Source organism: Nycticebus coucang, chromosome 24, assembly GCF_027406575.1.
Source record: "Nycticebus coucang isolate mNycCou1 chromosome 24, mNycCou1.pri, whole genome shotgun sequence".
Taxonomy (NCBI): Eukaryota; Metazoa; Chordata; class Mammalia; order Primates; family Lorisidae; genus Nycticebus; species Nycticebus coucang.
The window spans coordinates 25,670,719-25,693,298 of NC_069803.1; the positions used below are offsets into that span (position 1 = coordinate 25,670,719).

Below are 22,580 nucleotides of genomic sequence, written 5' to 3' on the forward strand. Positions count from 1 at the left end.
CTCTACCCGAGGGCGGTACAGTGAGACTCTGTCTCTACAAAAAAAAGAAAAAAAGAAAAAAAGAAAAAACATACAGATCTCTTTATTTTCAGCTTTTAAAGATGCCATAGGAAATACTTCCATATAAACAGGATTCTAAGATCTTCTCGCCTTTTTCTTGCCCAACCCCAAACTGCAGGATTCTGTTCAATGAGTATTTATGTGCCCAAGCAACTACTTTAAAGTTTTATTTTCATTTCTCCTGTAACTCTGCAATATCCTGGGTTGTGAAAATTGGCATAGTGCAATTACTGGGGAGAATGAATAAGCAGAAAATCATCACGGAATCTAACAATTCTACTCAAACCAAACTGGTAACTGGTGAGTTCAGATTTGAATCTGCACCGCTGCCAAAAGGAAAGTTAAAAATTGCATCTAAAGGATAAACAGCTGGGTCAATGCAATGCTGTAGTTTTAATCTTTATAAGCTTCTTCGACAGGATTCAAACCAATGCCAAAATTTCCAGAGAGATTCCCTTCTCCAGAATGAGTCAAATGGACCAGGTTCTTAGCTGTTTGTCTTCTTTAAAATAAAATAAAAAATTCTATTACATTAAAACTCTCCTCCAGTGAAGATTAAAAATTTAACTCTCGCACCATGCTTTTTATGAAGATGAATTAAAATGTCTTCATTGCTTTTAAAGGATGTGGTTAAAGTTACTAAATTATTGGATCTAGGTCTCAAAACCACTGGCAACTTTTTTCCGTGTTCTCGCACATGATATAATGGCGATCCTTAAAATTTGGCCAATTTGGCAACAGGTTGAATAGATGGTGATTAAGCACTGCTTGACTGTTAAGCTTTCTAACTTCCATAATATTTTGTAGTCCCCTATGGAGCCCACATTACCACTCACCATCTTCAGAATCACTCATAATGTTCTGGGCAAAACCTTAAGAAAATGACACAGACTTGGGGTGAGCTGCCAAGATAAAATAAATTTTGACTGAAGACTAACAATATTTAAAAATGATTTCCTATATTTCTTCTGTAATGATTTCTTAATCTGATATTGTTTCTAGGGTTTGAAATGGTCATGCCTTTTGTATCCTAAAGAGATTGGGGCTTCCTGTGGGGGGGAGGGGATCAACTTTTCTCTAGCCTGAGTCTCACTTAATGCTGAAAGTCTTTTAAACCTTCTAAGTAAACATAGATGTGCATACATTACTGTTGGGGCAGGGAGGAAAAAAGAAAGAAAAAAGATTGGCCTTTTCCCTGTAAATATGGACTCGTCGTAAGCCTCTAAATGATTTGCCAAACCGAATCGGATAATAAAAGGTTTAAACTTTGCCACTTTGGGGTTAATGTGAGAGGCTTGTCAACATCAGATTGTTTAGACATTAAAAGGAACACACTGTGCACCTCCTTTCAAACCCCGTGTTCACTTGAGTTGCAGCTCCCAGCAAATTTACCCAGCTGTAAGTGATTCCAGATGCGCAGCAGTGACAAGCTTCAGTCTCAGGGTACTTATTCATTTCACATTAAAATCTCATGTTCCCAGGTCTAAGCTGTTATCTGACTGAGATCTGATTAGGGAATACAGCAAAGAGGCATTTCCAAACCCAGAGTCTGCCCTCATTCCCTGGCACGGATCTCTGTCTGTCAGGCACCTCTGTGCAAGGGACAGGCAGCTGGGGGTGTGGCAGGGGCTCAGAGCTACCCTTCTAATACACATCAAGTGGCCCCTCACGGATCAAGTACTGTGTTGAAGATCCCCCCACACACTGGCTCACCGAATCCTGCCAGGAGCTGTGGACCCCCCAGGCCCTCTGAACCCCACTCCTCCTCCATTTAACTTGAGCTTTTTGGCCCCAGTTAAAGGGGTAAGTAGGCCTGTGGCTTTGTACCTTATCTACACAGCATCCCACGTGCACAGCAGTGCTCAGTAAATGCATGATACGAGTGACTGGTCTGCCAGGCCCACAAGCCCTTCAATTCTCTCCCTTTCCTCCAGCACACGGTCAGAGCACAGTGGAAAAAAGCAAGTAGAAGGGACAGGGACGAAGGGAAAGAAACAAAGGAGCTCAGGGCAGGGGTGAGAAAGCACCTCCTTCAACCAAGCTAGCTGTGCCTTTGTTCCTGGGCAAAGCAGCGCCGGTGCCCTCTGACCTCCGGCATGAGCTGGTTCATTCCCTGTTTGACTTCCTCACGGGACGTGTGGAGTACACACACTATTGGCTGACAGTCTCTTCCATGACGTGTGTCAAAGACACATTTTTCTGGCTACAGAAGTACAAGGTGGGTTGGGGACTGCAGACAGAGACGAAAGATGACGGAGCAGCTGAGGGAAGAATGTCACCTCCGTCATGCTCACAGAATGGGGACAATTAAGGATCACTATTATTTTATTTCCCCCTCTATCCAGGCTTTTGGTTGGATTGGGCTTTGACTGTAATTTTCTTTTTTTTTCCCCTACCCTGTGTCACTTTTGAAGAGAGAGCCAGCACCATGAACCCCCGCAGCTGATCGACTGTGGTCACAGGCTGCTGGGCAGCCCCAGAGCCCATCAGAAGCTCCTGTCACCAAACCCTCGTCACACTGGAAGACCCAGAAAACATGCCGTGAATCCTGCAGCCCCCTCCCCACAGGCCCAGTCTCCCCCAAGAGGCACAAAAAAGAATCACTCAAAACCCAGATTCAAAATGGAGAGGATTAAAAAGTCAGGGTAGCCCCAAGCCCGCCTTGGGGGTTGGAGTAGAGGGAACGCAGTCTGCTCGCGGCCTGGGAGGAGAACCACGGCATTTGCCTTGGCAGTGGGCAGATTTTCTTTTATGACTGCTAAATGCCTGCCTTTCTCCCCAAGCAATTATAGTGCCGTTTGCCATCAAGGTGGCTGGGTTAGCAGCAGAGCTCCACGATGCTGCAAATAAATCAAAAATGCTATTGACAGCTGGCTTGGAGAGTGGCTTGCGTGGTCATCTTGATCATTCCATGGTGGTGGTGAGAGGCATCACAGCAATGGTCCAAACCAAGTTGTATCTTACAGCCAAAGAAAAGGGGGCTCCAGCCAGAGAAGAGCAAGCCCCACTTGATTAAAAGAGAAAGGTGCTCCTTGCCCTCTGACTGCAGGGTCAGGACACCTAGGAGATGTGACACCCTCTCCTCGCCCCCCCCGCACCCCCCCCCCCCCCCGGCATATGCTTTGCCCAGATACAACCAAAGCACCTTTCTTCAGCACACCAAGTGGTGCTAAATGCTGTCGTTACAACAAACACAAAAGGGCAATCCAGGGCACAGTGAACACAACTCACCAGGTAATGAAAGCTTATGAAAGATGCTGCTGAAAATGTGTGTTGAACCCTGAGGGCGAATCGGGGGTCTGACGTTAGGGGGGGGTTCACTCTACAACCTGCAGTGGCTTCGAGCTAGAAAAAGGCTGTAAAGCAAGCTGTGCAAAGCTTGTAGCATCTCTCATCTTCTCATGACGTGGAGGGTTCTCCAAAGACCCGGACCTGTCTTCGCGCACGCGCACACACACACACACACACGAAGGATGCACGCAGAAAATAGTGGTGAGCTGCCTGCATGATTGCACGAATCCTTACGCTGGTTCTGCCATCGTCACCCTGGTAGCCCTCAAAACCCTCACCAAGTTGCTGTCTGTCCTGCAGATGCAGAAAGCATTTCCTCCCTGACAGTGTTTTGGGGGTGGAGGTGTGAAATAAAATGATTTGGGCAGGCTGCCAGGGGTATGTGGAGGCCAGGTGGGCCGTGTCCTCCGAGGGAAGTGCATGCTGGGCTAAGAAACAGGCCCTGCACCGGACAGGCTCCGTGTGCCAGCTGCAGACCCGTGCCCTGCCCCTGGCCCTTGAGTCACATTTTGTCATGCCACACAGCATTTAGATCAGGAGACGGCTGTGGTGTGCTGCGTAATATTTTTAAAAGCCCATTTCCCTGTTCAGGGGGGAAGCAGGTGGAAGGCAGGACCCCTGAAGGGCAGATCTCTGAAAGGCCCCATAGGCAATTCTCCAATAAAAGAGCGAGCAGGGCTGGCACGTCTCCCAAACTTACAAATTGACCTTCTCTCTTGATCTGGGACTTAATGCCTCCAAACCAAACTAATTCCAAAAGTCACCTTCTCAACTTCTCTGCACAATTTTTTTTTTTAAAAAAACAAATGAAAGCTCAGGTACAGTCTCCCCTTGCAGCCCTTCTGACGTCCTTAGCAGCTCAAATTAAATCTGAATGGTTCGTCTCTTTTTATTATACGATGGGCCATATGTCACCAAAATAAAAACCCAGCTGAAATCCCAGTACAGATAAAGGGCATGAAAGGCTGTTCTGGCCACAAAATAGAGACCCTGTTTAAATCTTATTAAACAATAACACCCACCCAATCATCCCTCCCCCACCCTTCCTACTTTGGGGAAAAAAATTCAGGAAGGAAATTGTGGTTAAATCATCTCATAGTTTGGCAAAAACTTCTACCTCTGAAAAATGAAAAGAAAAAAAAAAGACTCTGTTTTGTGCTGGACTCACACAGGCTAATAAAAAGCAGGACGGTATTGCTTTGCACTGGAGCTGTCAAATGCTTAGCAATGAAATACAGACCCTGACTCTCTCAGTCCTTGGAGTCCCACCCCTCAGACCACCACAAAAACAGAACAGCGGCGGCAGGAGGGGTGCCATTCATCCTCTCCCATTCCAGAGGGAATCTTGTGTGTTGCTGCCTTGTTTCATTTTTAATTTTTGTGTTCTGGCCTGAACATCTCTTTTCCTGAATAAAGTTTCTGCTGTTGTTATAAACACAGATTTACGGAAGGGGGTGTTAGGGCTGCTTCCTTCAAGAGCTGTGATTCTGCTTTCTTGTAAAGACGCTACTCACTGATGTGCAGGGAGTCTAGACAGGGCAGCAATGGTAACTGTGTCAGAAGGAAAGAAGGAAAGAAGGAAGGAAGAAAAGATCAAAAGGAAAAAACATTTCCATTTCACAAGGTCCCCCAGTGGCCTCGCAGGCTCCTCCTCCCCCATCAAAAATTCATAAAGGGATCAACATTCTTTACCGAATGGATCCCAGTGGCACCATAGACCTTGTTGGGGAGAGAGGCAATAAATATCGAATTATACACCTCGAGGGAACAAAGCACTGAAGACTCTGCTTCAAGCCCTCCACAAAGTCCCTGGGGGAGCTGGCTTCAGACTCAAGGTCCAGCGCAGAAAGGAAATGGGTCAAGTGTGTCAATTTCTAGACCGATGACCTTTGACTTGCTTAATGACACCGGGAGGCCACCACTTTAAAAAAGATGCCAAATGCCTTGGAGGAAAGCAGTGGGGGAGGAGTGTAGTTGGGGGCCACAAGAAAACTGATCATGGCCCCTTCATGGGGGCCTACCCCTCTCCCCAGGGGGATAGCAGACTGTCCTTGGGAAGATGTGACCAGCTAGTGGTAGAAAGTCCAGGAGTAGAAAACTTCAGCTACCACATATTTTTGATCTCCAGCTCTAGGAATAGCTCTGCTTCTGCCTGAAACTCAAAGAACATTTCTTCTTTGTTTTATCTCCAAGCCTGGCTCACGCAGAGCCTTCCCCGTTGGCCCCCAAAGCCTTCTTCCTCATATCCCGGAGCTGCCACTGCCTGGGGCACAGGAGCTCAGTCTGCTCTCCATGCTCCCGGGTCTTGAGTCCTGCCCTTTGCATGTTTGTTTTTCACCTCCCTACTTCTAACCAGCAAGAGCGGCCTAATCCTCAACTGGATTCTTGCCCCTATCCCTCCCCAAGCACTGCACCAAGGGGCTGCCTTGATGCTCTATGGTCCACGTTGCTTGTTCCAGAACAAAATGGAGAGTCCAGGTTCCAAAATAAAATGTACAGGGCAATGAAAGTTGGGAAGGAAAGCATGAACCAATGCAGCCAGACAACGCGCACCTGTATTTTCCCAATTTAAACGTGTGTACAATCATTCAGCCAGCAAACAGTATATGGAATAGGTACCAGTTCTCCTTTCCTGAAATCAAAGGAGCTGGATTTAAATTTTCAAAATAATCTCAAAGTTAAATGCAAACTAAGCCTCATAATTGGTTAATAAAATAGAACCAAATTTTCTATGAACCGGAACGCTTTCAGGTACAGTCTCCGATAGCTACTAGACCAAGCTTTAAAAAGGGCAGTTGGCTGCATTTGTACCAGAGGGAGGTTTTCTGTGGTTCCAGCCCCCATATTATATATAAAGTTGACCCAATTAGAGTTTGGACTGGGATGGGCATTTTTAGCTGTCCACTCTCAGACACCTGGGCTTAAGTTCCCATTTATGCTTCAAAAACAGTTGAAGTTCTTCTTTCCCATACTCTAACTTTCTGAGCTCAACTTTCCCATACTCTGACGTTCTGAGCCAATTCTGTGAGCTATTCCTTCAGACATGTGCTAAATGGTAAATGGTGAGAAACTGCGTGAAACACCCACACTCACGGTTGATCCTCCCAGCTCCCAGAACACCGCTGGGTGGGACGGCATCGGAGCACTCCTGTCCCAGGGCCCACAGCCCAGCCCCGGCCGGGGAGCCCTGGCCCTGCCTCTTCACCCCTGCACGCTCCTCCTCCCTGCCCTGTCTCCAGCACTTTTGACCCTCCACCTAAAAGCAATCCTGAAAAGTGAAAGGTGAAACTCAGATCACTCCCAGGGGAAGAGTTTGAATGCAAGGCTCCATGGGTGAGGATGCGGAAAGGAACTATCTAAAAGGAGGCTGGGAGCTGTATGCAGATTGCACTCAGTTGAGATTACACCACCCTCCAAGACCATTAGGACTAGTCCATGGCCCTTCACTTCTTAGGAGTGATAAGTTCCTGCACTGGGCTTAACTGATTTTGCTAGCACCTCCTCTCCCCCTTCCATGGAGGAAAAAAAAGTGTTCTATACTCTTTTTTTTTTCTTTTTTTTGTAGATAGAGTCTTACTCTGTCACCCAGGCTGAAGTACAGTGGCGCACTCATAGCTTGCTGTAACCTTGAACTCCTGGGATCAAGCCCAAGTAGCTGGGACTACTAGGACTGCATGCCACCTCCAGGTGGGACGGAGCCAGAGCACTCCTGCAGCTGGGGCCCATGATGCAGCCCCAGCCAGGGAGCAGCAGCCTACTTTCTCACCCCTGCACCCTTCTCCTCACTAATATATTTTATAGAGACTATAGGGTCTTGCTATACTGCCCATGCTGGCCTGAAACTCCTGGGTTCAAGTGATCCTCCCCTTGGGGCCCCCCAAAGTGCTGAAATTACAAATGTAAGCCACCATGCCTGTCCTTATTTTTTTATAGTTAAGGTTGACTTATATCATATTATAAAATATATGCTATATATTTAACAAATTGTACAGGGTGGCCATGAAGTTAGTGTGCAATTTTAAATTGCACGTGAACTTTATGGCCACCCTGTATATAAGTGTACAATTATATATCCGTATGTTGTCTTATTATGTCTTTACCTTTCTATTTAAAAGGCTCATATTTATAGGTAAAAGATGTATACTAATCTTAATAGTTAACAAACCCCCTGGGACTAATGCGAAGAATCAGGAATTACACATTCGCCCTCTGCATGTGCAAGAATATGGTCATTGCTGCAATTTTAGAAGTCAAAAATGAGAGGACTTCCCTATTATTCAAAAATATTATGTTTATTATTATATATTATAAATATTATATTATATATAATCATGTGCATATTATATAGTAATATATTAATATATATTTATAATCAAATCTATTATTATATATGATATATAATATATTAATATATTTATATATTTATATATTTATATATTAATATAATATATTAATATATTTATTTATATATTTATATATTAATATAATATATTAATATATTTATATATTAATATATTTATATATTATACTAATATTAGTTTATACTAATATATTATACTAATATAATATTGTATTATTCAAAAATAATATAGAAATGTTAATGTCCATTATGGCACATCCATCCACTCAAAGGAATGAACAGTATTTACCCGTTAAAAGAGGAGGAAGAATGAATACATAAGATCATGGAAAATGCACATGATTCAACATAAAAGTTAAAATAAAGTCAACAAAATTATGTGTGCTTTAACCCACAAAAATACTCGTACAAAAAAGAAACACAAGGACACGTGGAAGTGAAATTATCCTAAAGTTTAAGAGTTATAGTGATATTTTTCTTTCTATGTTCCAGACTTTATTCCATCCCATAATTTAAGAAAAACTTTTTATTAATCTGAAATTAAAAAGAAAAACAACTTCAAACACCAGTTCCAAGTGTACTCAATGGACTCATCACCACCTCCATTGAGAAGATGCCCTTTAGTCTCTCGTCTTCTTCCTCAAATATGTACTGGGACGCCACATGGAGCCAGGCTGCCCAGGAAGCTGGAATAGAGGGAAAAGCCAGGACTTCTGAGTTCCAGGCCCCCGAGCTGACCTCAGCCAGCCCTGCTTCCTCTGCGCACTGCAGCCTGTGCTCACCGGGGGCCTCCCGGCTTATGAATTATGAAAATCCGCTGGGTGTGGATAAGGATCAGCTGAGACCCAAGTGCTGGAGACGTAACAAAGAACTTCCCCCACTGGTATCGATGTTGATTTAAAAAATCAAAAACTTTGCTTGGTGAAGTTTTATCCTGCCGTGTCAGTGGAGTGTTATTTAAAGGATACCCAAAGATAACTATTCAATGATTGCTTCCAAACAAATTAAACCTAAGCATTCCTTTAACAGTGGAGAGATGCGTTCCCTGAACATGGGTCACGCTGCCACGTGCTGGGCTCTGCCCTCCAATTGGTCCTGGTGGTGGGTGCCAGGGTGAAGGAGAAAAATGCATACTAAACCAAAAGAAGGTGTGTGCTTTGGTGTGTTTTCAGATGTAGGTGGGTATAAACTAGGATCCAAAAAAACTATTTCTGGAATGTGAAATCAAGGAGGAACCGGGTCTCCCAAATTTTGCAGACTATAAGAATACCAGCATTTCCCAGGGCCCCGTGAATGGCTGTTTCACTGAGACCGTATTGGCTGGCTTATATGAGTGTCAGATGAATGCACAGTTGCATTAACCATATCATTAAAAGCATATGTAAATGGACCCCCCCAAATCTGGGTTTGCCAACATTTACAAGCAATCAGGCAGAAAGCCTGAGAAAAAGCCACGAGGACCCATTAGTTTGATTGCATCTCATAAACTCCCAATTTCTAGGTGATGAAATCTGCCTGATGTGGCTTGATCTCTGCATTTGGGGAACAGCCCAGGGTTCTTCCTTTCAGTAGAGGCCTTTAGATTTTTACAGAATGAGATCTGCATAGCTCAGATCTGCAGCTACCCTTCCTGGGTGTTCTCAAAGTTTTTTGGTTTTGGGGGGTTTTTTTGTCCACCCACCACCTGAAACTGAGAAACTTCTCAAACAACTCAGCTTCTGCAAACAAACAAACAAAAAAAAAAAAAAAAATATATATATATATATATATATGTCTCTATAATAAACAAAGGAAAACACATGCTTCTGCCTCTAGAAGATCTTAGGGACAATAAATTCTGCTTTAAAGGGAGGTAGGGGGGAATTGTTTTATGTTTGAAAAGTGATAAAAACAGAGCAGAGCTAACCATGGGCTGTACCCAGGAGGATGCTAGCAAGCCAGGAATTAACTACTATAACTCCAGCCTCCAATGAGTTCTCAAAGTCCTCCAGGGCTCTTTGGAGATAAACGTGCCCTTCAAATTGGCTGGGAATTCAGCTGCTGCCTTCTCTAAAATACCCAGTGGCTACATACAAAGTGTACAGTCCTGCAGTGGACTTCATCACACGATATACACACAAAGTTTCATCATCAGTGAACCCAGATGGGAGGCCTCCAGACAGCAAGACGGACAAATGGTCTGGGGAACTGAGAGGTTTCCTTCATCAACTTGACCCTACTGAGAACGCCAGGCACATGTGAGATGCCAGACTTCCAGCCAGAATAAAATGCCACGGTGCTGCCACTAACTAGCTGTGTGACCCTAGGAAAGTCACGTACCTTTTCCGAGTTACCCTTTTCTCCTTTGTAAGGCACAAATTCACAAATCCCTGACATTCACAGAAAGGCGATTTGTGGTCCAGCAAAAAGGAGAAATTGAGGATGATGGGAAGTAACAGGGGATCTTGCTATTTAAAAAGGCAGGTGAGGTGTTAGAAAAGTTCCAGGAGCTTCACAGTTCCAGGTTACATAGCCCTAAGATATACATTCATTTCTGTAACACCTATTTGTTGAGAAACTATTGTATACTGGGCACAAACCATGGTTCTTGCCCTCATGAAGCTTACAGTTCAGCAGGACCTCTGTCTTTGAATCTATGAAGCATCTTCCCAGATGCTTATATTTACCAGGCTAGGCCACCTCCCTTGCCGTGGTTCATGCTGAAGCCCCCCCCAACCATAAGGCACACCAGCCCCTTAAATACTACCTATATTTTAACCTCCAGCTACTTTGAGAAGCCCCCTCTGTTACAAATGCATTCTACTTCTCTTCTCTTCTCTGAAGAGTGATAATAACAAGCATTGTTGAACATCCAACCACAAACTTTTGAATTGCTGTTAAGTGCCTGCAAATTGTCACCCTCACTAGATTATAAACTCCAGAAGACAGGGGCTGTACCTCTATTTCTGTCACATCCACTATTGCATCAAACTGATTGGTTTCCCAACAATACGCTCTTTGCTTGATGCCTGATGGTGTGAAAATCTCAGTTAAACTCAATGAGGTGTTTTTCCTGGAGAGTTCATTTTCATGACAACCTTTATTTTCGTAAATATTTTTCAATTGCATGAGTCTACTTTCTTCATGAGGCACACCAACAAAACAAGCTTTTGAAAAAAAATATTAACTGCTTTGGTTTGGGGATGCCCATGTGAATGACTTTGTGATCACTTTATTGATCACTTTGTGATCAATATCACAAGTGATAGTCTGTCGATGGTAACAGATGGGGGTGGAGAAGGCTCCTGAGATGGGAGCCAAAGCTGTGTTGACTCTAAGCCAATAGGTGTCAAAATTCCCAAAGGAGCTGAACTCCTCGGTTGAAGAAAATCATACATGGTGCAGATAAAGGCTCCGTCAGAGCCAAAATGGGGAACCCAGGCCCCTGCACCCTCACTACACCAGCAACGTGGCTCTTCTCTAGGACCCGCCAGGCTCTGATGAGCACAGCTCAACAACACCACTGCTCTAGACTCTACCCTGAAATGTAGAAAAGAGACTATCCATGATAATTAGCATCTTTCTCATGAAAGTGGAAGGAAAGGATAAGACTAAAAAGTCAATATAAACTCACACCTCGGGCCCAATACACGTATTCTGGGGGAGGGCCCACTGACCACAGCAACTTAAAATATACAAATGCAAATTACATAACCAAAACGTGAGAACTGAAATAAAAAATAAATTGTAAAAAAAGAAAATGTGTTTTAATATTACATTTGTTTAGATATTAAATAACTGAGGGTATAATCACATTGTTATATATTTAATATTCACAAGGCTATCAAAATTATGACATAAACTGCTTAAATACATTACACAGATGCAAATGTAAAATGGTAAGAGGTTTTCTATTTAAAAAAAAAAAAACCAAAGAGCCAAAGGTAAGGGCAAGGAAAGAGAGCAAATGATGTGGGAATCTGATTTACTAAAGATTCATACTCACTGGATAATAATCTAAATTATATATGACATTTATATGCACATATACAAATGTTTTATATTCAATAAAACATGTATTGAGACCTTAGCTATGTGCTCAAACCCTGATCCCATTATTTCCCTCCCATTTTACAGATGAGAAAACTGAGGCACACAGAGGTTCTGTCGCTTGCCCAGGGTCACCCAGTTGGCAAGTAGTAGAGCTGGGAGGTGATCCCAGGGAGTCCCGAGAGTCTTTTCTCTTTATCATGCTCCTACTTTGGTTCTCCAAGCCACTCAAGACTTCAAAACACAACCATCATCTCATCCTGTATTTGCTCAAGATTTCTAAGAACTTTTCTGCACAGGATCATCCTTGTGCTTGTCAACTGTGGTGCCTGATGACTCTTGCCTTTGGTCTTCATCTGAGGAAGCTGAGGCACACAGACATTCAATTTTATGCAGAGTAACAATCCAGCCCAAACCCAGGTTCTGATTTACAAGTTCAGCGCTTTCATATGGTAGTGCTTCTCTGCAAAGCAGACTTTGCAAGAAGCCCACCTCATGCCAGTGCCACTCCAGAGAGCGTTTCCTGTGCTCCTGAGAAGCCCTTGCTCCAGGGATTTCAAGCAGAAACTTGGGTGGCAGCTGTGTTGCTGTAGACACGTAAGCACACAGGTATACGCTACAGGACTACACACTAACAATACTACTACTCTCTTGAGGACATCTGCCAGTGGGCTAGGTTTTCCTTTTCATTGTATAGGAAATCTCATAATTCACTGCTTTCATAACACAGGTACATTCCAAGGACAGTTTAGTGACATCCACGCATTCTGAAAAAGACCTAATCCCTGGGGGTTGCACACCCCTCCCAGCCTCAGACTCCTTGTCCATAGATACATTAGGCCGTTGATTACATAGCAGGTTAGGAAGTATGGATAGGTGGGAAATAAGGAAGTTGGGGCATGTACCCCCCAAGGACTCTTAACACAGTTCTGAGGGCCTTGGGATCATCAAAGGGCCGCCCAGAGAGCTATAACCACCAGAGACGGCAGACAAGCTTTGATCTTCCTAAGGCTGTATCAAGTCCCCATGCCCCAGCCATCGATGAGGCCCCCAGTAATGGTAAATTCCCCCCATACACAAAATAGTCTACATGATCACACATGCACGCATTGAAATGAGTTTTACTAGTCCATGTACACAAATATGAATGTTGATGTATATATTCAGAAATATTTTGTGATCTGCCAAAACTTATCTCTGAGGTGTCACCCTGTAGAGAGACATTACACAGTGGGGAGAAGAAACAGGGGACCCAGCAGGCACCATCTCAGCTCTCAACCGACCAGTAAGTCATCTGCTCCTATTTATGGAAAAGCTTCTATAGAGCTGGCATCATGCTAAGTAACAGACATAATGTGTCCTAATCCAGCCAGGAATGTTCAGTCTGGTTGGAGAGAGGATTCTGTCAGTGACCTTTGACCTGTTGCACAATGCTTTCCATTTTACAAAGTGCTCTCTTGAACACCAGCCCCCAGCATTCACAAGATGCCTACTACTATCTCCACTTTGCAGATGAGGAAACGTAGGCTCCAAACTGATTTGCTCAAAGTCATAGAACTCAAGAGTGGAAAGGCAAGGACGTCAACTCAGTTCCTCAGACCCCCAAACCCACAGCTCTTTCCAAGAAACCACGTTGGTTCTACAAAGCAGGGCTTAACGCATGAAAACTAAACTAGCAGCTTCGTATCCTCCAATCATGTCGGATGAACGGTGCGATACTCAACTACAAGGGACAGCTGTGACGCAGACAGAAGAGTGAGGGGCTGAAAGTCACACATTCCAAGCTCTGTCACTTGCAGACAAAATATGAGACTTCACACACATGCCTTTGCCTCTTTGAGCTTCAATGTTCCATAAAATGGGGGTAACACTGATCCTCCAGAAGGTTATTATAAGGCATAAAGGAAATGCCATGTGTGAAGATGGCTTTACAAACAGGAAAGCATCAGCTGAATGTGACTCATTAGGGGTGGGGGCTGGGACAGGAGGAATCCCCCTCCTCCCCCCACCGGGTGTTGACAGATAACAGACTCATAGTGCAGGCAATGCCACATGACAGCAGCTTTCACCGTCTCCCATGCGACATCCAGGGCAAGGTTTTGGCTCACAACACATCTGAATCTGGGTTATAAAGATCTATGTCACAGTAAACTTACAACAGAGCAAGACCTCATCTAATCCACTCCAAAGATGAGAAAGAGGACATGATTTACAAAACACGTTACCTGAATACAAAGCTCTGATTCTTTAAACAAACGCCCACCTAGCCATGGGTTTCAGAGAACACAGACATGACACCAGCCACACGTCTGGGGCACGTGGGGAACGAATGTAAAGGATTCAAATACCAGGACGACATGAATGGCCTGCTCGCCCCACATTTATAATACACATAATTTAAATTTCTGACCCAGTCTCTCTCCAGTAACTCTGCTATAGACAGACATTGTATATTACCTGTAAATAACCTGACCTGGGGTCGACTTCCAGAGAAGCCCTGAGAGGATCTTAGGTATGCCATGAAATTTTTCAATGATCATAAATTATTTTTGAAAGAAGTTCAAAGCATATTTTTTTAATCAACATAATTTAAGTGTGCCGTGGAAGTTCAACTACAGGTTTAAGTGTACTGTGGTTGAAAACACTGCCCTAGATCCTTTTGTAGCTCTTAAAAGTGATGATTGGGTTTTCACGTGCATGCGTGATATGCCTCTCGCAAATCTTGTTATGACATCAGCACATGACCCGTCTGACATGAAAAAAGAAATAAAAATAAATAAATAACGCTGCTCTAAAAGAAGGAGGGAGGGGTAGGGAAAGGAAGAGCAGAGAGAGGGAAGGAGAGAGGGGTGTGGGGCCTTGGTGTGTGCCACACCCTTTGGGGGCAAGACACGATTGCAAGAGGGACTTTGCCTAACAAATGCAATCAGTGTAATCTGGTTTATTGTACCCTCAATGAATCCCCAACAATAAAACAACAATAACACTGCTCTAGAGCCTAAAGCTACATTAGGATTGGCCTGAGGATTCAGCCCCTGTCCCCTACCATCATCTCCTTTGCCCAGCCCAAAGGTTGCAGAGAAAAAAGGTAGGAAAATTAATTTGTTTACACACAGTAGGTGCACAACATCTTACTGAAACTACAATTTTGTGTACCCAGTCATGTGACATACATAAGCACCCAAACACATATACATGAGCCTGGACAATAAAGTTTGAGAACTCATTTTAGAAAAAGTGCTACATGCCTCACTGCCAAATATCACTCTGGTCACCTTTGAAGTCCTCCCCTTGGGAAGCTGTGCACCCTCACCAGTGCCTGGTCCACCCTTCAAAGCAATTTTGGAATTCTCTTTCTGGAACGGGCATCGGAGTGTTGTCCTTCAAGGCCTGACAATTGAGTTCATGCTAGAAAAAGTGCTACCTACCTCATTACTGAATATCACTAATGTCACCAGACGGCCAAAGGGTGCATTTCAAAGGTGATTCATTTCTAGAACAGCACCCTATTTCTTTATGCATTTATATTAAATAATAGAAAAGGTCTATATGCGGGAACTTTATAAGATTATATATAACGTGGTTTCGAACAGAAAGCTTAAAGTGCCCAGTGTTGAGTATAACCCAAGAATCCTCCTATATGTCAATCTGGAATGAAAAATAAAAAGCCAGATTTAATCAGCTCAGGGCCAAGTAGTCACGTCCAAATTCTAAGACTGTTGTAAGAAAACAGCCTATCCTTCTTATCCCCGCAAAATCTCCCACCTCCACAAAGCCTCTGAGTTTCAGGCCAAGTAAAGGGAAAGGGGTCCTTCTTACCACTACAACAGACTAGCCTGGAAATACTAAATTGACTCAGCCGATGTCTTATTAGGCACAGCTTAACAACTCTGAGTTTACAAAACTCAGCCAAACAGCATTAGGCTTCAGCATAAACTTTTGCTAACTAGCCCACATAGTTCCCATATGCTACAAGATGTTGTTTGAGCCAACTCGGTACCTTATAATTATAAACACACGTCTTTCAGCTCTTCTGAGTATTCTTCCCAGGCAGAACGGAAATATGTCACTTAAATTAGCACTTGGAGTACAGAGTGGGTGCCAAATTTGGGTTAGCACAAACAGGATAAATAAAGCAGCACCAAATTAAAATGGTAAAATAAACTTCTTTATGCTCCAGTGGAAACTGCTAAGTCCTAGCTGAATGGCAGCTAATGGGTCTGGGGAAAGGATATCCCTCAAACTGTAGCTCTTGGCTTTTGAATACAGTTTTCTCATCCAAGGATCTCGAAGTAATTTCTCGCAAAACTCGAGTAGTGTGAAAAATAAAAAAAAAAAGCAGATGCTATTTCTTTTGCAAACTCTCTGCCATCGTTTTTCTTCATCATTCCCTACCAATAATGCTGGGAAGGTTTATATTTTTATCCTTATATAACTCATGAGGAAAGGGCGAGATTTTAGAGGAATAAATAAGGGTACACAGGTATGCGATATCTTGGCAAAAGCCACGAGCTAGAAAATGCAGAAATCCAAAATCTCCTGCAAAAGGGAAGCCTTTGTGCCTAGTCTGTATAATTAGAGCTATCACTTATTGAGCACCTACTGTGTGCCAGAGACTGATATGAAAGCCTTTTATATATGATCTCACTTTCCTCCCACCACCACCCTGAGACAGAGGAATTATTTACCTTTTACTCCTGAATCCTAAATGTGCTCTGGGAACCAAAAGAGGAGGGGGCTGGAAATGGCACAGAAAATAGAGGACAGGCAAAAACAAAAGGGAGAGTTCATGGCAGTTTCATTCACGCTGACAAACACCTACCAGTAGAGGGAGAATAGCTTAAACAAACAAACAAAGCCACAGCACAGTCAATTGATGGAATATTACACAGCTGAAAAAAGGGAAATCAGTGATAACAACCATCAACTTGATAAATCTTTTTTTTTTTCTTTGAGACAGGGTCTTGATATATTACCCAGGTTGGAGTGCAATGATGTTATCATAGCTCACAGCAACCTCTAACTCCTGGGCTTCAGTGATCCTCCTGCTTCAGCCTCCCAAATAGCTGGGGTTATAGGTACATGTCAGCATGTCCAGCTAATGATTCCATTTTATTGTAAGGTCTTGCTCTTGTTCAGGCTGGTCTCAAACTCCTGGTCACAAGTGACCCTCCCAACTCAGCCTCCCAAAGTGCTAGGATTACCAGAGGGAGGCACCCCACCCAGGCTTAACTTGCTGAATCTTAAAGCCATTTTTCTGGGTAAAAGAAGTCTTCTAGAAAAGAGTGAACTCATCTTGTATTCATTTTTACGAAGTTCGAGAAGAGGTAAAAGCAATCCATCATGGTAAAATACCAGAATAGTGGTTATTTCTCAAGGGTGAGTGGGGGCAGGGCTGCTGAAGAAGGGACAGGAAAGAACTTTCTGAGATGACTGCAACACTATCTTGACAGGGTTACCCAAGAGTATTCATTTGTCAAAACTCATCTGATCATGCGCCTAAGATTGTCGTACAGTTCACCATGTGAGTTTTACCTAAAAGAAACCCAGGGATTGTAAACAAACATTGAATTGTAGCTTGTGACACACATGCTGAGGGATTCAGGCGAAAGTACTGATGTCTGGTATCTAAAACTTGCTTTGAGAGCATAAAAAACCCACCCGACTAATGAACACAGAGAGACAGGTGGTCGATTAGTAAAATGTTATTGACAGAATCAGGGTGGTAGGTATACAGGTGTTACTGTAGAATTTGTTCAACAACATATATTTCAGTATTTTCAAAACATAACATTGGGAAATATAAGAACAGGGAGGGAGGAGAAGGGAAATGAAGGAAAGAAGAGAAAATAGAAGGACTAGAAAGGAAGGTCACGGACAAAAACCCAGAAAAGGAAAAACGGAAGGAAGTTGAGTTGGAAGAGGCCAGAAAGTATGCACAGAAATCATGGGAGGAAAACATAAATAAAAGAATGATTAAGAAGAAGGGGCTGGGGAGGGGGGGCTGTCGATGTGTGTCACAAGAAAGGAGCAAACTGAGGGGGAGTGAAAGGCGAGAAAGAAAAGCGGTGTGTAGGCTGATGGCAGATGCAGACCAGGAGTGGAGAGTCTTTTCCAAACAGCAGCTCAGTGGAGCTGAACTATGACTGGCGCAACCCGTCTCATGGCTGTCAGGCTACCTCCATCTCGTGGTGCACTTGGTCGGAATCTAGATGAACAGAGTGCAGAGGATTCCAGTGTCTTGTATTAAACCCACGGACCTATCAAAAGCCCAAAGGCTAGCAGAAACATGCGTCCTGAAATGGTTTTCAAACATCATTGTTTAGCAACAGAATTTCTTTAAATAAAAATTTTATATTTATAAATTACAAGAATGTAACAGGCAAAAAGGGAGCTGGACTGGTCAAGGGGGGAGGCACAGGGATGAGCCCCGTGTGCTGATTTGGCCCAGCACCTCTCTCTGTCTAGTGACAATTCCAGGGTCTCTACAGATACATAAGGCTCTGAATACACTGGCTAAGTGCGTCCACTGCACTAAAAAGTACAAGATAAGGTCATGATGCTGCCACACTCACTGGTGAATCCAGGCAAGCCACTGAACCAGCCAGCACCTTACCTTTCTTATCTCCATCTGCCTTGTCAACCTCTCTAGTGTAAGAGGCTCAAATGAGGCATCCCTGACTGTATAAATTTTTAATCACTTTGCAAACGCCTAGCTATTAGAACTCGTCTTTGCTATAAATGTGTCATGACTATTAGCAGAAGTCTGGTTCAAGATAACCTACAGCTAGCAACCCCAATGCAGAGAACCACCATAAAAGAGGATGTTCATAGCCACATTTAAAAATGACTTCTAAGATGTATCTCAAGTTCATCCATTCCTTTCCATCTATACCACCCCACCCCTCATCTAAGTCATGCTAATTTACTTTCTATACCTCTGGAAGAGCCACTTCAACTGTTCTCATAGTTAAGGTTTCTACTTACATCCTAGTGTGTTTCTGTTACATCCTGTCTCAAGCCACCTCCCAGACTGTTCTCCACACAGCAACCAGGGAAAACCTATATAACTTTGTAGGACAGAAGCTTAAGATGCTCTCTTAGAACATGGAGGGGAAGGACAAAGAAATGCAATAAAAGAAGCATAAAAAAATGTAATAGAGAAGTATTTTTCTGAGTTGAAGAAATGTATGCAGATTTTAAAAGTTTATTAGGTACCAGGAAAAAAAAAAAAAAAAAAATCAAGGTATTATTAGACTTTCCCATCTCTACATTAAATGCTAGAATACACTGGGGAAAAGTCTAAATATTTTTAAATAGAAAAGGATATGACCCAAGAACTTTATAACCAATATTTTATAAGTGAAGACCTCAGAAGAAAGATTCTTAGATAGTTAGTGTCAGAAAATACAGCACCTATGTACTCTTCCCGACAAGATCATTGAAGATGCAAACTAACTCCAGAAAAAAAATGAAACAAAAATAAAAACCCAAAAGTGGCAAGATCTTAATACGCATAGTGAGGGACAACAAAATCTATTAAGATAGAGGTAGGCCTAATAATCCATATAAATATGGCTATACAACTTAAACATAAATATTAAAAATAATTATTCAAGGGGAAGAAATATGAAGAAATGATACCATTACATTAATGTGTATACAAAGGCCAAATTTATTACTTTAAAAGACTAAGGAATGACATCAGAAGAAAAAAGAGAAAAGGGATGATGCAAAAGCAAAATTTGTGTCAAATAAGAGAAAGATGACATTTCATACATGAATGACAATAATAGAAATATAGGCTAGGAAATATTTCTGAAAAATCTTTAACCATTAGTAACATTAACAGAAGGTATATAACTCTAACATATGCGAGAAGATGTAGAGTAAAGAAAACAAGATCATTCTAAAAAGAAAGCAGACAGAGGAAATGTCATGGAAATAAAAAACAATAAAAGTGAAACCAGATGACAGATGCATGACCAAAAATATCAGCTATAACAATAAATGTAAATAAGTTAAATTCTCATACTAGGAAATGGAAATATTCACATTAGATCCACATATATCCAACCATATACTATTTAAAAGACAAACTGAGATGTCTTATATCTCCATAAATTTGTTAAAAAGTAGTGGATTACACACCAAAAATGGGTGGATTTTATGATATGTAGGCTAAGCTATACCTCAAAGATTAGGGGTAAAAAGATGTGCAAAGGCTTATGAGGAAAATGTAAACCAAAACTTAGCCAAGATCACAAAACTGATAGTAGATAAAGTTAAACGGAAGGAGCATGGAATAAAAAGGCTAATTTTATAAAAATAAAGAGTTAACAGTGTAATCATAAATATAAATATACTATACCAAAATATGTAAATTTTAAAAATATTAGAATTGCACAGATAAATTGGCAAAAAAATAATTATAGCTAGAAATTTTAATATACTTTCTTGTTCACTGGCAGATAAAATAGACTCAAAGTAAATAAAGTTGGAGAAAATATAAATAGCATTACCAAAACTATATTTTTTCAGGATCCCAAAAGGCATAAATTGTACAAATCACATTTTCTAACCAAAATTTAATCATTTAAGATAATCACTTTATCAAATGAAGAGAGCACTTAGAAATCAAAACTTCGATTTGAGTACTTAAGTAAATGACACTTAAGAAAAACACTAAAACTCACAGAAACCCACAGCCAAAATGGTACAAAGAGGACAATGCATAGCCCAAAATGCATTTTTTTAAATAAAAAAAAAACAGACTGAAAAAAAAAAAAAAAAAAGAAAATAAAAAAAAGGTACTAAAAATTCAATCAAAGAAACTTGAAAGTGTAATAAACCCATAGAAAGCAGGAAGATGATATTAACAAAGATTAAGAGCAGGTCATAAATTAGTAAAAACTGATAAACAGAATTAAATAATTTAAATAGAAAATAGAAAATTTTCTGCCAAGGATAGTAAAAGGAAGAGAGGGTAAGAGAGTGAGAGAAAAAGAACACAAATGTAGCAATGTCATGAGGAATGAGAATGTTAGATATTTAAGGGCACCTAAAAATGGACATTTTTAAAATTGTGGGAGGATGCTATAAATGACTAAGTGGCTCATAATTATGAAAATGTTGACTAAATCCACTATTTTTAGGAAAATACTAAATATCGGAATAAAACTTTTTCAAGAAGTGTCAGTAAATTATTATGAAACCAAAAAGGTTTTATTAGATGCCCATTAGTAAGGACTTTGTGCTAGGAGCAAATTCAGGAGAGAACCCCGGGGGCCCTGGAGGTGAGTCACCATGAAATCCTGGAGACTGCACTGCTGGAATGGAACTTACATGTGGTAAAATTCAGCAACTACAACTTATACTTTATCTAAACAAATGCAAACAATGTCACCTAATCATCTATGCCTATATGTTAATCTGAAATTTACCAAAAAAAAAAAAAATTTTTTTTTTATTGTTGGGGATTCATCAAGGGTACAAGAAACCAGGTTACACTGATTGCATTAGTTAGGTAAAGTTCCTCTTACAATTGTGTCTTACCCCCAAAAGGTGTGGAACACACCAAGACCCCACCCCACTCTCTCCTTCCCTTTTTTTTTTTTCTTTTGCAGTTTTTGGCCAGGGCTGGGTTTAAAACCGCCACCTCTGGCATATGGGGCCAGTGCCCTACCCCTTTGGAGCTGGGTTTGAACCCACCACCTCTGGCATAGGGGGCCAGCGCCCTACCCCTTTGAGCCACAGGCACCACCCCCCTTTTTTTTTTTTTTTTTTTTAAATGTAACCCATTCCCTCCCACTTACCCCATGTGAAAATGCAATCTATTTCATGCTCTGGTTTCATTCCGCTGAGATTGGTAGAGCCCAGAGCCGCATTCTCTCAGATCATTACCATCATTTACACAATCTTTAAAAAATTACATTTTACTCCAACAGACTAATTCTAACCATCTCCATTCAAATTGGGGACTGGAAGCCTGAGTTCTAGTCCCTTCCTACCATAAACCACAGTTTCAACCTGTGGTCTTAGAGAAGGCAGCTTCCATCTCTGGCCATCAGTGGAAACATAAAGGTTAAAATATGCTGTGATCACCATAGAGCCTGTTTTCAAATCAACCTGAGAAATGGAACAGCAATACTGGTTCCAAAAGCAATTTCCTCTGCGTCTGTATTTACGCCTCTTCCTACCCCCTCTTCACACCTACTATGCAAAATACAGGCGAACCTCAGTACTTTAACCACCCAAGGGACTGTAACAAACTGGTTAACACATGGAGGTGGTCGACATAAGGAACCAGGCCTACTGCACAGCTACCTACACGTGGTGCGTGTCTGGTCTAGAAAAACTAGGTCAACTTAAGGCAGTGATGGGTGTAGGGAGGGAGTCCACTATGGAGGTTCCACTGAAATTAAGTAGAGACCTAATTTGGTTTGCAATGTCTCGAGAGAGTTATGGTTTACGACATCAGGCAGTGGGGGGGGGGAAGAAAAGTGACCAAATTTAGGTGTGAAAGAAAACAGACAAGCACGTCAGTGTAAAGAGGCGAGAAGCAACTTCACAGAAGAAGCAAAATTTAAATCTCCTTGTGCCATTTCTCAAGGCATACGTGAAGAAGGAAAGTATAGTCCTCAAGGAGACACAGCCAGCAGGAAGAAAGATTAAGAAAGTACATTTTCGATGGTTACGTTAGGGCAACATCAGCGTCATTTCAATAATCTCTGCATCGTAATGTGGGTGGATCATGTGAACTGTTGGTAGATGTTCTGCTTTCTACCTATTGATGTCCTATTTCTGGGTTGTGTTTCAGTGTCATTTAATGTCATTTTAT

General features: G+C 42.0%; 1 protein-coding gene and 1 non-coding gene across 3 annotated transcripts in view; one reads left to right on the forward strand and one right to left on the reverse strand.

Moving 5' to 3' along the window:
- The window catches only part of EBF2 (EBF transcription factor 2), a 197,277-nt gene that overhangs the window by 126,699 nt on the left and 47,998 nt on the right, over positions 1 to 22,580 (reverse strand). The gene's annotated exons all lie outside the window — the stretch shown is intronic.
- Positions 14,394 to 14,495, forward strand: LOC128576607 (small nucleolar RNA U13). The gene has a single exon (XR_008377445.1). It is a non-coding gene; the product is annotated as a small nucleolar RNA U13 (small nucleolar RNA).